Source organism: Leucopleurus acutus (genome assembly GCF_964270905.1).
Source record: "Leucopleurus acutus genome assembly, chromosome: 3".
NCBI classification, from domain to species: domain Eukaryota; kingdom Metazoa; phylum Chordata; class Mammalia; order Artiodactyla; family Delphinidae; genus Leucopleurus; species Leucopleurus acutus.
The window spans coordinates 113557542-113570651 of record NC_139145.1 but is presented as its reverse complement, the minus strand read 5'-3'; positions in this window follow the sequence as shown (position 1 = coordinate 113570651).

The window sequence follows — 13110 nt, the reverse complement described above, 5'->3', positions numbered from 1 at the left end:
CACAGCTTTGTTGCTCACCAGAGACTTAGTTCTTCCTCACTGCTAACATTTTCTCCAGAGCTCTCTACTAATAATCTTGCTTGTTCACAAGAGCTCACCAGTTTTGTGCTCTCGCTATTCTCTGAACTCAACTATTTGTCAGCTTAACCTCTAACAGACCGCTGACCCGTTAATTCTTCTGCAGAGTTCAAGCGGGCCCATCCTCTAATCACAGTCACTTCCTACTTCCCCTCATTCCTGCCTCTTCCACCTGCTTTTCCAGTTGCTGTGGAGGACTTCATATACTCAGGCCATTAAGCATCTTTCTTCCCTGTCACCAATTCCGATGGCCAGGCCTTGCTGTAGAGTCCTGGGCTTCCTGGCTCCATTGCTGGTTAAGGAAATCGTGCACCAATGCCACAAGGCTTTCTGTGGGCCAACTTTGGTCTCCTAAGTCTACCTCTAGTATCTACATTTTCATGCTCAGCTCATGCCTTTCCACCTGCACATGTTTCTAAAATGCTGTTCTTATCTCATCATAATCTAAATTCCATCAGGTATGTTCATTTGGAAAGCACATAGGCAGTAGGTGTCTGGCCCTCCTTGTGTGTCAACATTCTTAATCAGAACATTGAAAGGAAAACAAGACATGAAAGGAAGAATCACAGAATCCGATTTAATCTTCACAATTCATATGAGGCACAAGAAAAGGGTTAGATAGTAAACGTGTCTGGGGTGACTACTGGTTTGGCAGGCTTTGCTTTAAACACTACCCTGCCCAATTATCTCCCACAGCATCTTCAACTTCCTCTTAACCCCAACCCTGTAAGATGCAAGTGGTGCTCAGTGTTCACTTCAGATGGTCTGGAGAAGAGCACTTCATTCTAGGCTAAAACTAGGCCTGAGTCTCCTGTGTTGAGATGTGCTGGAGAAACACTTGATCACTAAACATTTTCAAGAAGAATAAAAACAGAGTTTCAAAGACATCAAGATGTGACTTCAAATAATATTCAAATAAAGTCAGTCCAAAAAAAGCTATTAAGTTCAAATCTCTTCAGAGGCAACTCATTTTAAGACATGAATGAGTTATATAGCAGATTCCTTTGAGGTGCTTCAGGTGTAACATAGTGCTATTATGCTCTGTGGCTTTAGGAACTTTGTTCCCCAGAACATAGTTCCTGCACGGAGAGTCATGGGGACATATATATCCCCACATAAAAACTCCTAGACCATTATTTGTCTCACTTCCAGTGATGTCTGAGAGTTGCAGATGCTGGGATGGTCTCTTGGCCTCAGCAACTTATCTGTATTCATGTGCTTCTAGAGCTAGAAAATTCCCGGTGACTGCAGCCAGTTTGAATTGTTTCAACCCTGAATAAATGTCTTAGTCTATCTCTGTGGTTATCTGGAGGCCTTTTATATTGAAATATTTAAAAGTCCTTTTATCAAGTTATAGCAGGCCTATGAGTATGATGATATTGGTTTTTGAGGAAAAGCCTTAAGCAACTAAAGCCACTGGCCAATTTTTGTCAGAATAGTTTACCACCAAGAACAATTAAAAAGTTACTCATCCTCAAGGGCACTGAACTTCCTCCACCAACAGATGTTTTGTGTAATTGAAGATGATAGATTGGCAAACTTCAAAGAAACCTTAGCTTGTTTGTAACCATTTTCCAATGGAAAGAAAAGGAAGTCTTGCAGGAATCAGTCACAGTTATTCCTAAAACTTCTTAATGAAAGATTTAGAATAAGAAGCACTACTCTGAATTATTTTGCAGATATTCTACAGTGTGTAAATATCTATTTATGCTAGAACAGTAAATTCACATTATTGACTTGGGAGAGGAGTGAGATGAGGGAAAGTAGCCAACGTGGGCATTTTGCAATATAATCTTATTCAAAACTACATTATGCAAAAGCCACACTATGGCTCTATGGTGGAAGTAGTCCAGTTGGCAAAAACATCCTATAAATGTTTTAGGCCAAAATGATCTTTTTCATGCTTAAAGACCCAAACCTCTGGAATCTTCTTTAAGTAAAAGTTCAAGTGTTCCAGTGGCTCAAATCTCAATTTAAAAATTCTCTGGTCTTACCTACAGGCCACTTTGTGACCCACCTCTTGTCAGAAATAGGATGGCCTACCCCGGCAAGTGTGTGGGTCAGGGCCAAGTTTTTGAAACAGAAGGTTAACTCTTCCAACAACCATCAGAAGATGCAACAATAAATTCACTGTGACCCAGAACTTGCTGAAAGGTATTTACATTTCAGTTATGAGTTTCTCTAATGTTATCTAAGCTTTGGTATTGCATTAAGGTGAATCATCAGAAGGTAACACGTAGAATATTATCTCCCCAACTCCAGCAATTCTTTCACTGCACTATATATGTAAGCAATATTTCTAGACTTTCTTCATAACCCTTTTCTCAATCTTCTTAGTCTCACCTTTCCCCATGGTTCTAAATGACATTTGTGTCGTAATGATTCCCGATTTTATCTGGCCTGTACCTCTTCTCAGAACACTGGATCTATATGTATGCAACTGCCCCGTGATCTCTTCATTAGGATGCAATTTCAAGTATAACATGTCCAAAATGGTTCCCTTCCTATTCTATTAAAACCTGGACCCAATCCTTCTCAGTTTTATCTTTTCTTTCTTTCTTTCTTCTTCTTCTTCTTTTTTTTTTTTTTAATCAGTTCTGGAATTCAGAACCTGGAAGTTATCCTTGCTGCCCTTCTCACCCTCATCCTCCGTATCCAACGAGTCCTATCAACCCTAACTTTTACATCTGGCATACATCCACTGCTTCCTCTGTCCCTAACCCCTACACTGGTCCAGACCACATTCAACTCTCAAGTAGGGTACTGCAGTAGCCTCCTAACTGATCTTTCACTGCCACTCTTTGTCTCCTTCCAACGAATCCTCCACTCAAAAGTGGTGAGATCATGTCTCTCCACTGCATAAGACCCTCCGGTTACTTTCCATTGCACTTAGAATAAAATCCCAAATCTCCTTCCTATGGACTATAAGGCTGAATGTGATTTGGCCCTTCCTATCAGCCTCATGGCTTACTGAGCTCTAGCATTGTGTATAATCTCTCTCTTACCTTAGGGCCTATGCACAAACTGTCCTCTTTCTAGAATTGTTCCTTGTTTTAGTATGACCAACTTTGTTGTGTACCTCAAAAAGTTCGTATGTTGAAGTCCTGACCCTCAGTATGTGTCCTTTTTTGGAGATAGAGACTTTACAGAGGTAATCAAGTTAAAATAAGGTCATTAGGGTGGGCCGTATTCCACTATGACTGGTATGTTTATGAAGTGGGGGAATTTGGATATAGACATGTATAGATGGAACATGATGGGAAGAGACATAAAGAAAATATGGTCACCCAATGACCCAGTTGAAATGTGTGTATCCTTGAATCAGAAGACATATGCAAGAATGCTTAAGGCAGCATTCTTCCTAATAGCCAAAAACTAAACAACCCAAGGGTCTATCAGCTGATGAACGGACAATTGTGGTATATCCCTAAAATGTGGTATAGTCAGACAATGGAGTACTATAGAATAAAAATGAATACAGCTACACAAAATAATCTGGATGAATTTCACTGACATAAAGTCGAGCAAAAAGCAAAAATATCTAATACATGATTCCAGTCAAAGTTTTTAAAAAATACGCAAAACTAAACTATAGTGTTTAGGATATTATTTAGGTGGTAAAACTAACAAAGAAAAAAAAAAGATGATTGGCACGAAAGTCATGATAATGGTACATTTGGGGAGACCAGAGCTTCATGACCAGAAAGGAGCATACAGGGGGCTTCTGTGGGGCTAAGCTTTTCTTTCCTGACCAGGGTAGTGGTGAGATGGGGGTTCGCTTTATAATAATTCACTAAGCTGTGTGTTTATGTTTTTGTATTTTTCTGATTATGTATTACATTTCCAATAAAAAGCTTTTTAAAAACCCTAGAGTTCTTTCATTAGCATTGTAGAAATTGCTTCTAGAATTCAGTTGCCAAAAACTTTTTTCTCTGAAAAATAATGTGCATGCTTGCTCTACAAAACAATGAGAACCGTATAATCTAACATTTCACTTTTTAAAATTAGTTGACAGTAAATCAGAGCCAAATTTAGTGCTCCAGTGGAAAAACCAGCTCATCTCAGACTTCCGGTCTACACAGCTTCTTTTAATTGGCTGTGTGTGTGCATGTGTGTGTGTTTTAAACTCTCTCTCCAGGTGTTTTCATATTGTAAGTTTCCTCTGGGGAAGTAGGTGGGAAAATCTTTAGAAGTTTCATCAGATAGAAGAAAAAGATTTTGCAACAGAGCATGGCATAGTGGTGAAGAGCAAGGACTCTTGAGACACTAGCCATGTGAATTTGGACATATTACTCTCTGTGCTTCAGTTTTGTGTTCCAAAGAGAGAGACAAAGAATGATACCAACTTCATATGGTTGTTGTACGGGTTAAATGAGGGCACAGAAGAGTGCCTGGCACATATATGAATGTTAGCTATTATTACTCGGAAGATCTGATACCAAAATCCTTCACAAAGAACTGCAAAGATCTGAGTAACTTAGAAGCAAGGACATCTGAGAGTAGGATAGATGCTCCTGGATAATTTGAAAAAGCAGCAATAACCATATACATTTCTTTCTTCAGTAGAACATAATTTCACTTACATGACACAAAATATTATGTAACAGGCAACATTTTAAATTAACAACAAAAATCCTTACCTTCATGTTTACTCTTTGTAGAAAGAACTGGGTGTAGCTGAAAAAGTCAGAATTTCTATTTTCTGACCTTCTGTGGAAAGGCAGACCTAAAGAATCAAAATATAATCCGAAGTTATAAAGAATGCCAACATACTTCCAGTTAAATATGGTGGCTTGAAACATGCCTTAATTGATACTCCCTCCTAAAGCCCTAACATGACAGTAAAGGAATAAAGAACAAAAGAGGAGAAAATTATGGACAAACAATGTGCAGGCTTTGAAAGATGTATGGGAGGTAAACGGCTTAAGCGAGTGGAGGGAGCTGACCTGAGAGCTTGCAGTGAGACACTTGAGGAGCCGGCCGAGTCCTGAGGGGTCTGGCACCGCTGGGGGGCACTGTGTTCTGTGAAAGGTGGGGAGAGGTATCAGGTGAAAAGAAGGAGAATGGTGGGAGTCTCAAACAGGAGCAAGAGACCTTCCCTCCCCCCACCTTCCAGACCTTCCTTTCCCACAGCAAGAGTCTAGAAGTTCATTCCCTGGAAAAAGTGAGCCAGAGAAGATCTAGACTCAAATAGCAGTCCAAGAGGAGGGCAGAGGTAATGCTGAACACTGTAGGATCGAGTTACAATCTACCTTCAGAATCACAAGGCCCCTGGCCTCCTCCTGCTTAGTTCTGACATGGCTCTCAGCGAGGCATCTGTCCCCACCCCCCCTCCGAGGAGTCTGGAAGATCCCTTTCCGGAGAAACTAAATCACCCCAGACAAAAGACCAGCACACGGTAATACTTGGGTGTGAGGAGAGATGGAGATTTACCAAATGACAAAGCTGGCCTCCCACCCAATCAACCTGCCCCCAAAGCCACCAGTCCACCAGCTCCACCCTCCTGGTCCCCTAGAGCTCCCAGGGTCTCCCTGTAGAATATGAACAGACTACTTTGAGTCACAGACATTTTCGGAAAGTCCCCACACAACAGAGACCAAAACAAACAAGGTAACTCAGAAAACAGACAATTCAGGAAGTAGTAGGAAAAATTAAAATTAATTTTGCCAGAAAAGTAAGGCAAAATACTACATCCATGAAACAAGAATGTGTTGCAATAAAAAGGAATCATCTGAGAACAAGGGATGACACTGAGAAAAACTCTGACAGCTGACATTACACATGCAATACAAGGTTTAAAAGATAGGCAAGGAACTCTTAGAGCTGAATAAACAGCTAAGGAGATAGAAAAGATAGAGGATCAATTCAACTAATCTAATATCTGATTAATGCCAGAAAGAAGGGAGAAATAGAGGGGAGAAAATTATTAAAGAAACCATACGATAAACTTACTGCTTTGTTTGCCACGATGTGAGTTGGATTTTCTTCCGTGTGCAGTAGAAGGATTCTCAGATGGTCCTCCAAGGAGCATTCCAGGAAGATGAGGACTCAGAAATGCTCCCCGGAATGGACGACGTAGAGGTTACTGGTTACCTTGGAGAGACACTTTTGGCAGAGCAGTGTGGGCAGAAGCCAGAGTGGAGAAGTCTGAAGAACAAATGGAAAGATAAGAAATGGAGATAATTCATGAGCCCACAATTCTTTCAGTTTTTCAGTGAAGAGGGGAGAAATCAACTGATAGCTCTAAGGATTAAGGGCGGATTCTTTTTTTAAAGGTAAGAGACACTAGAACATGCTTGTGTGCTGATAAAAAAAAAAAATTGTAAATAGTAAAAGTGACTTGAAATAGCAATTGTATTCCTGTCTCTTAGGTAAGCAAAAGACTACATTTATAATTAATAAATCAATAGAAAATGGAGAAGAAAATTAATTCTGTACTTCAGGTGGCCCAAACACCTTTGACCTCAATGATGGGAATGATTTAAATTCAAAGGATTAGAGGAGGTGGGGAGAATATGTTTTTTTGGTTGTTTCTTTCTTTCAAGTACCCATCTCAATTCTCCATGATTGTACGTAGATTATATAATCTATTCTGGTCATTAACGAACTTTCTAGAGAAAGTTTCAGCTCTTCGCCCGCAGTTTTTCAATGATTTCTTGTGTCACTACTACACTGGTTTGATTAGACCATGAAGGTCAGTACCGTTATTATCCACTTGCTCAACAAGGAATTCAGCGCTGACAAATGGCCTTGTGGATGCACAGGTGTCGGCAGTGTTAGGGAGTCTGTCCCTCACGGTGCTCAGTGGAGGGACGCACTGGGTACAGGGTTAGACCCGCCCATCCACGATGCCCACACACGAAAGGTGTGTCCCGCAGCCACGGCACAGCATGGCCCTCAGGACAAGACAGAGTGACCCAGAAAACACCACCACGGGGAAGGGTGGGCCCCAGCACTGCCGACACCTCCAGGACGTGCCGTCGCTTGGTGATCCAGGAGCCCCCTCACAGAAGCAGGGGCCGCCGGTGTTGCTTCTTCAGCTTGGGGTGATTCCAACAATCCGAAGTCTTCTTCCAGAAGTTACTGTCCTAGTCATTCTACCAAACTCTACAACAGACCTTCTGGGGAGTCTGCGGGAAGAGCAGAACATGTTACCAGCACACCGGCCAACCAAAGGGCCAAGGGCACTGCTAAATTACACAGCTATCATCTTGGTCTCCCCTGCACCAGCACCAGCTGGCAGGTGCCATCCAGATACCCCTGGGAAGCAACATCACGACCCCCAAGGGGACGTCTCGGCCCCGTGAAACCCAGGCGCCGTGGGGTCAGATGCAAGAGGAGGAGGTTGGGGACAGTGCTGAGACCTGGCCCTGCCAAACTGTAGTTTGGAAATTAAAGCCATATTAGACTGGGGGGTGGTGGAGCTTCCAGGAGGCCTAATTTACTCCCTGGTAGCGGCTGCTTCACGGCAGAATCTGACTCAACTTCAATCAAGAATCTGCTGTGATGAATGTTCTCTCTGTATGAAATATCTGCTATTTCAACAGCCATCAAGGGGAAATATATGAAGAGTAAAAGGGGCAGCAACGAACAAGAAGCACTTCCCAGTCACAGAGGATGCTTCTACCCAAGAAATAATTTTATTCTATTTTTGCAAATGCAAATAAGAATGGAAATTTAACATGGTCATTTCCACCATGGAGCAGGCTTTTGTAATTGCTGCCAAGTTCTACAAGAATCATAAATGCCTCACATTCATGCCCGTGCTGAGGTTGGATCCTTACGTTTCCTCGCAGTAGGGCCGGAACTGGGAATCTGCTGCTTTTCTCTCAGCTAGAATCCAACCATTTTACAGCTTTCATTAAAAAAAAAAAAAACATTTTTAAAAATTTTAAAAAATAAAGGTGCAGCAGGCTAATTAAGCCTGGATTTAGGATCTGGCTAGAGATTTGGGGTTGTACTTTTTCAATAAGTGATGAGCCAGTGTATTAAAGTGGAGAGACTCCCGGAGAGCAGTGATTTTTAGTCCTGCTGGTGCTTTGTGTTCTTAGGCCACTCACTTACCCTCTCTGGGCCTCAGCTTCCTCCTTTGGGAAGTTGGACAGGAGAATCTCTGAGGCTCCTTCCAAATCTCACATCCTGTGATTCTACAAGTTGGTGCAACTAAAATCGGTCGCCCCTTGTGGCCTATAAAGGAAGAACATGCCCTACAGCTTTCTAGTTTTTCTGAATAGACATTCATAAAGTAGAATGCAATCCACCCCTGAGTAGACCTGTAAATACCACCTCGGGCAGAGTGAAGGAAGAAATCGGTATGCAGGAGCCTGACTTGCTGCAAAGACAGGAAGCTGCCCACCACCATGTACCTGCCTTTGTTTGTGGAGCAACATACCTTGCTTAGCTTCCAAGGCAGTTCTTTGTTCTGGGCTTTACCTGAAATCAGAAGATAAGTTATTTTCCTACAAATTCATACATGCTGCCCAGAAACTAAAGGGCTTTCCAGAATGTTTAAGAATATTTTGGGTTTGTCCTTCCTTTTTTGATATCATGGCCCCTCAAAACTTTATCCGCTGCCCATTATGTATTTTCTTCAAGCCCGAGATTGAACAGTCAAGAACTTACAAAAAAATTTCCCCTGATAACTTTGAGAAACAATTTACATAAGTTGTATTCATTTAAAGTGCACATTTTGATGAGCTTTGACAGTTGCATCCACCTGTGAAACTACCGTCACCATCAAAATACAGAACATTTCCCTCCACAAAAAGGTCCCTTGTACCTTTTGCAGACCACAGGCAAGCACTGACCTGCCTTGTGTAACTGTAATAGATTAGTCTGCATTGTCCAGAATTTTACATAACCAGAATGTACAGTATGTCGTCTTGTGTCTGGCTTCCTTCATTCAGCATAATGAGATTCATTTATGTTATTGCATGTATCATTTTGTTCCTTTTGATTGCTCAATAGTAATCCATTGTATGGATGTACAACATTTTGTTTATTCTTTCATCTATTAATGGGCATTTGGGTTGTTTCCAGTTTGTGGTTTGGGGGAATAAAGCTTCCTGTGCAAGTCTTTGTGCAGACATGTTTTTATTTCTCTTGAGTAAGTAGCTAGGAGTAGAATGGCTGGATCATATGGTAGGTCCATGTTTAAAGAAAGGTCTTAATTTTTTGAGACAATAAATGACTTGCAGGCCCACCTTTGCCCTCAGATGATAGAAATCTTAGAGTTTCTTTCGAAGCAATGATTCTTAACCCTGTCCTCTTAATGTATTGAATATTCTAGAGATGGAAGAAGAGGTTGGAAGGAGTTATAGCCCATTTCCCTCATTTGCAGAGGAGGAAACGGGGGCCTGGGGAGATGAGGAGCCTGTCAAAAGCAGAGTTGCAGGTCACACGTGTGTGAAGAACACTGAATGGCAAACACAGGTGTGTGGAATTGTGTGCAATTGTTCATGGAAGGAAATGTCAGGAAGAACTGCATAGTCCTAAGATGTGGCTCATATTGTCAGAGTCTGAAAAGATCCAGTCATCATTTATAGTGGATGACATACCTTTTGGTTTTTTTTAACATCTTTATTGGAGTATAATTGCTTTACAATGTGTGTTAGTTTCTGCTGTATAACAAAGTGAATCAGTTATACATATACATATGTTCCCATATCTCTTCCCTCTTGCCTCTCCCTCCCACCCTCCCTATCCCACTCCTCTAGGTGGTCACAAAGCACCGAGGTGATCTCCCTGTGCTATGCGGCTGCTTCCCACTAGCTATCTATTTTACGTTTGGTAGTGTATATATGTCCATGCCACTCTCTCACTTCGTCCCAGCTTACCCTTCCCCCTCCCCGTATCCTCAAGTCCATTCTCTAGTAGGTCTGCGTCTTTATTCCCGAGGTTCCTTAAAAAACTAAAAATAGAACTACCATACGACCTAGCAATCCCACTACTGGACATATACCCTGAGAAAACCATAATTCAAAAAGAGTCATGTACCAAAATGTTCACTGCAGCTCTATTTACAATAGCCAGGACATGGAAGCAACCTAGGCGTCCATCAACAGATGAATGGATGACATACCTTTTCTACCTAGAATCTGGTGGGGAAAAAGATCGTTTTTAGCATGAGCTTCTGACCAAACCCTAGAAGCCCCTGGGACTTAACAGATGTGCAGAGAAGGCTACTTCTCCCACGCCAGCACTGCCCACCAAAGGGCTGGGCCCTGCTGAATTGGAGCAAATCAACACCTCTATGGGCACAATTTTACACCTTTGCCAGATGCAAAACCACTAGTAATGAACTTTGCTTGAATTCATTCAAGGGGAATCCAGTGTGGAAATATTTTTTCTCTTTTTCATTCTTGTTTGCAATAAAAATGGAATAAAACCATTAACTGACCACATCTCTTTCTTAATCCAAAACATAAGGCTAACAAAATTCTAATTTAAAAAATCAGTTCATGTCTGCTTTCTGTTGTCACTTGGAGGGATATTTGTAAAATCATCTTTAGCAGTAACAACAAATCGTTTTAGATGAGACGCCACTGGATGTATAACATTTTAAGTATTGTAATCGGGTAGATCAGAAAGTGCCTATTTCATGGAAAAAAAACATGTCATTTGCAAGTACTTGACCATAACCCAACAACAAATAAAATTACTTTCATTCCTCCCAGAAAAAAACTTTGAGAAGAGAATTTGTGATATGAAAAGAATATATTGGTCAAGTCTTTCTTGCTATGACTGTTTTTCTTGATACACAAAGTGAAAAGAATTGGAATGAAATTCAAAAACTTCTTTGACCCAAATAATAAAGAGGGAGAAATAACAGCTTACTGAAAAGTGTTATCTTTACCACATTTACAAATTTGTCAGTTTTCTCAAAGGGAGCCTAGGCTCTGCAAAGAAAACAAAAGCCCCCATCATCACGTAGCTGGTTTCAGAGCTGGAAGATTAAGTTGATTCTCAAAAGCATTTCTAAGGTTTTCATGCTGCTCCATGCTGCGTGTTTTTAAGGAATTCTACATATCCTGGCTCTGGAGAGCTGCTGCCAGCTCCCAGTCTGCAACAAAAACTGTCTCAGTGTTTAGACAAGGCAGAACCAAAATCTTCATTTTGAAATCTGTGGATCCCAGCAAGGCTGAAGTGGAAGGAGTTCTTTACTAGAGAACATGTCTGGGGAAAGGCTAAGAAGGTTCTCTAGGTGGAGGAATGAGGGGGTGTCATCACCTTTGTTACTACTGACCCCTCATTTGACTCCGACTCCAGCAAACCCAACCCCGGGACTCTCTCCAGGGGGATGAGACAGGAACAGGAGTGCTCTGTAGTAAGAGTACTAAGCTTCCAGAACCCCAAGGCCTGATTTTCCAAAAACCTGTCCCTGAGGCTCCTCTAAGTCCACATGAATGAGTCTATCCGGCACAAGTGGGAAGCTGTATTTGGAGTGTTGTTCAGTCACTGCATGTAACTTCCTTGTATGCATTTCCCCCATTATGTATAAAGTAGGCATCTCAGGAATCACAGCATTAGATGGGAGTTGAGAGTACTGTATGGATTCTTAGCTTTGTTTTTTCACTCCAAAGTTACAGCACAGTCTTGTGATCAGATGATAAAATCAGGCAACAGAAAGGACTGAATGAGTCATGGTCAGCAATTTAGGAATCTTCCTGAGGACCCTGCCCTGGAGACTCTAGCAATAGCCACCAAGCTCCAATCTTGTTACAGCCTCTTAAGTGAGCAGTCACTCCATTTTTTAGATTATCTTTCTGCCTCTTTTTCTCTCATTGTTGAGGTTGGCAAAGAAAAACATGCCTCTTAGAGAAAAAAAGGAGTCAAGCCCATCTGAGTTCAAACTAGATTCCACTCTTTGCTAGTTATATGGCGTTGGGTGACCACTGGTTTCCTGGGGTCCCTGGGTGCTACTCTGTGAAGCAGAGCCACTACTGCCCTTCCCAGGGCTGTTTTAAGGACCAAATGACCTGACATGTCCAGGGCCAAATACACACTCTGTGGTTAATAAAAGTTCTTACTCTCCTCCCCTGAAGCTATTGCTCTTTCAAACAGAATGCAATTAAAACCAGAATTATAGGTTTGAGACATCTTGGTTTGACAATCAAATCATTAGCCAAAAGGAGAGTTTGGACCTTGTTTCTCTTTGTTGGGGTCCAAGCTGGTATTTAGCAGGCATTGGCTGAGGAAGCAGGCTACATTAAGTCCTGTGATGAGCCTTATTCAAAGGAGAGTTTCATCCAACTTTCAGTTCATGTGGCTAAGCGCCATCTAAGTTGGGAGAATTAAAGCAATGGTGATTGGTGACTGCATTCTAACCTGGCATACGTGGCTTAAAGGTTAACTTAGTAGCCAGTGGAGGAAAAGGAGAATTACATGGTGCATCCTCCCCAGGGGCCAATCTTTGGCAGGACTCTTGGGGAAAAATTTTGTCTTGACAAAGTCTCTTTCAATCATTCAGTCTTCACCTTGGAGGAAAGCCTTGTATCTTCCTCACTGGTGATGGTAAAAGTAGATCCTGACACCTAAAACAGATGTGATCGTCCAAAAGGTGTGACAAATGAAAGCATGCCCACAGTTATGAACCTAGCACAGTACATATGCTATTATTTATTTTTGTTGAGTTCTTCCTCATGATAGTTCAACAGTCAGAGCAAGAAGCTTGTTATCAGCTCTGACATGAGATATGGAGAAAAAAAATTTATGTCAATGACATAAGATTACTGGCCACTATTCTAACCAATGTGCCATGACAGATAAGCAGAGCTAACAGACAAAAGAGGAAAGCTAATTTTATCACTTCACTGGGGTTACCTTGTTTTCTTAAATGCTCTATAACATCAAGCAATCACATGTTTAAGTTTTGCTATTGTTAATATATGGGTTGACTATAGAGAAAAAAGATTCTCTGAATTATTCAACAGAATGAACTTTGCAACTAATAAATGAAGACAGTTACTAACATAGACCAATGGCTAGCCTTAGACGTACAGGTTAAAAAAACCCTGCAAAATTATGATGACA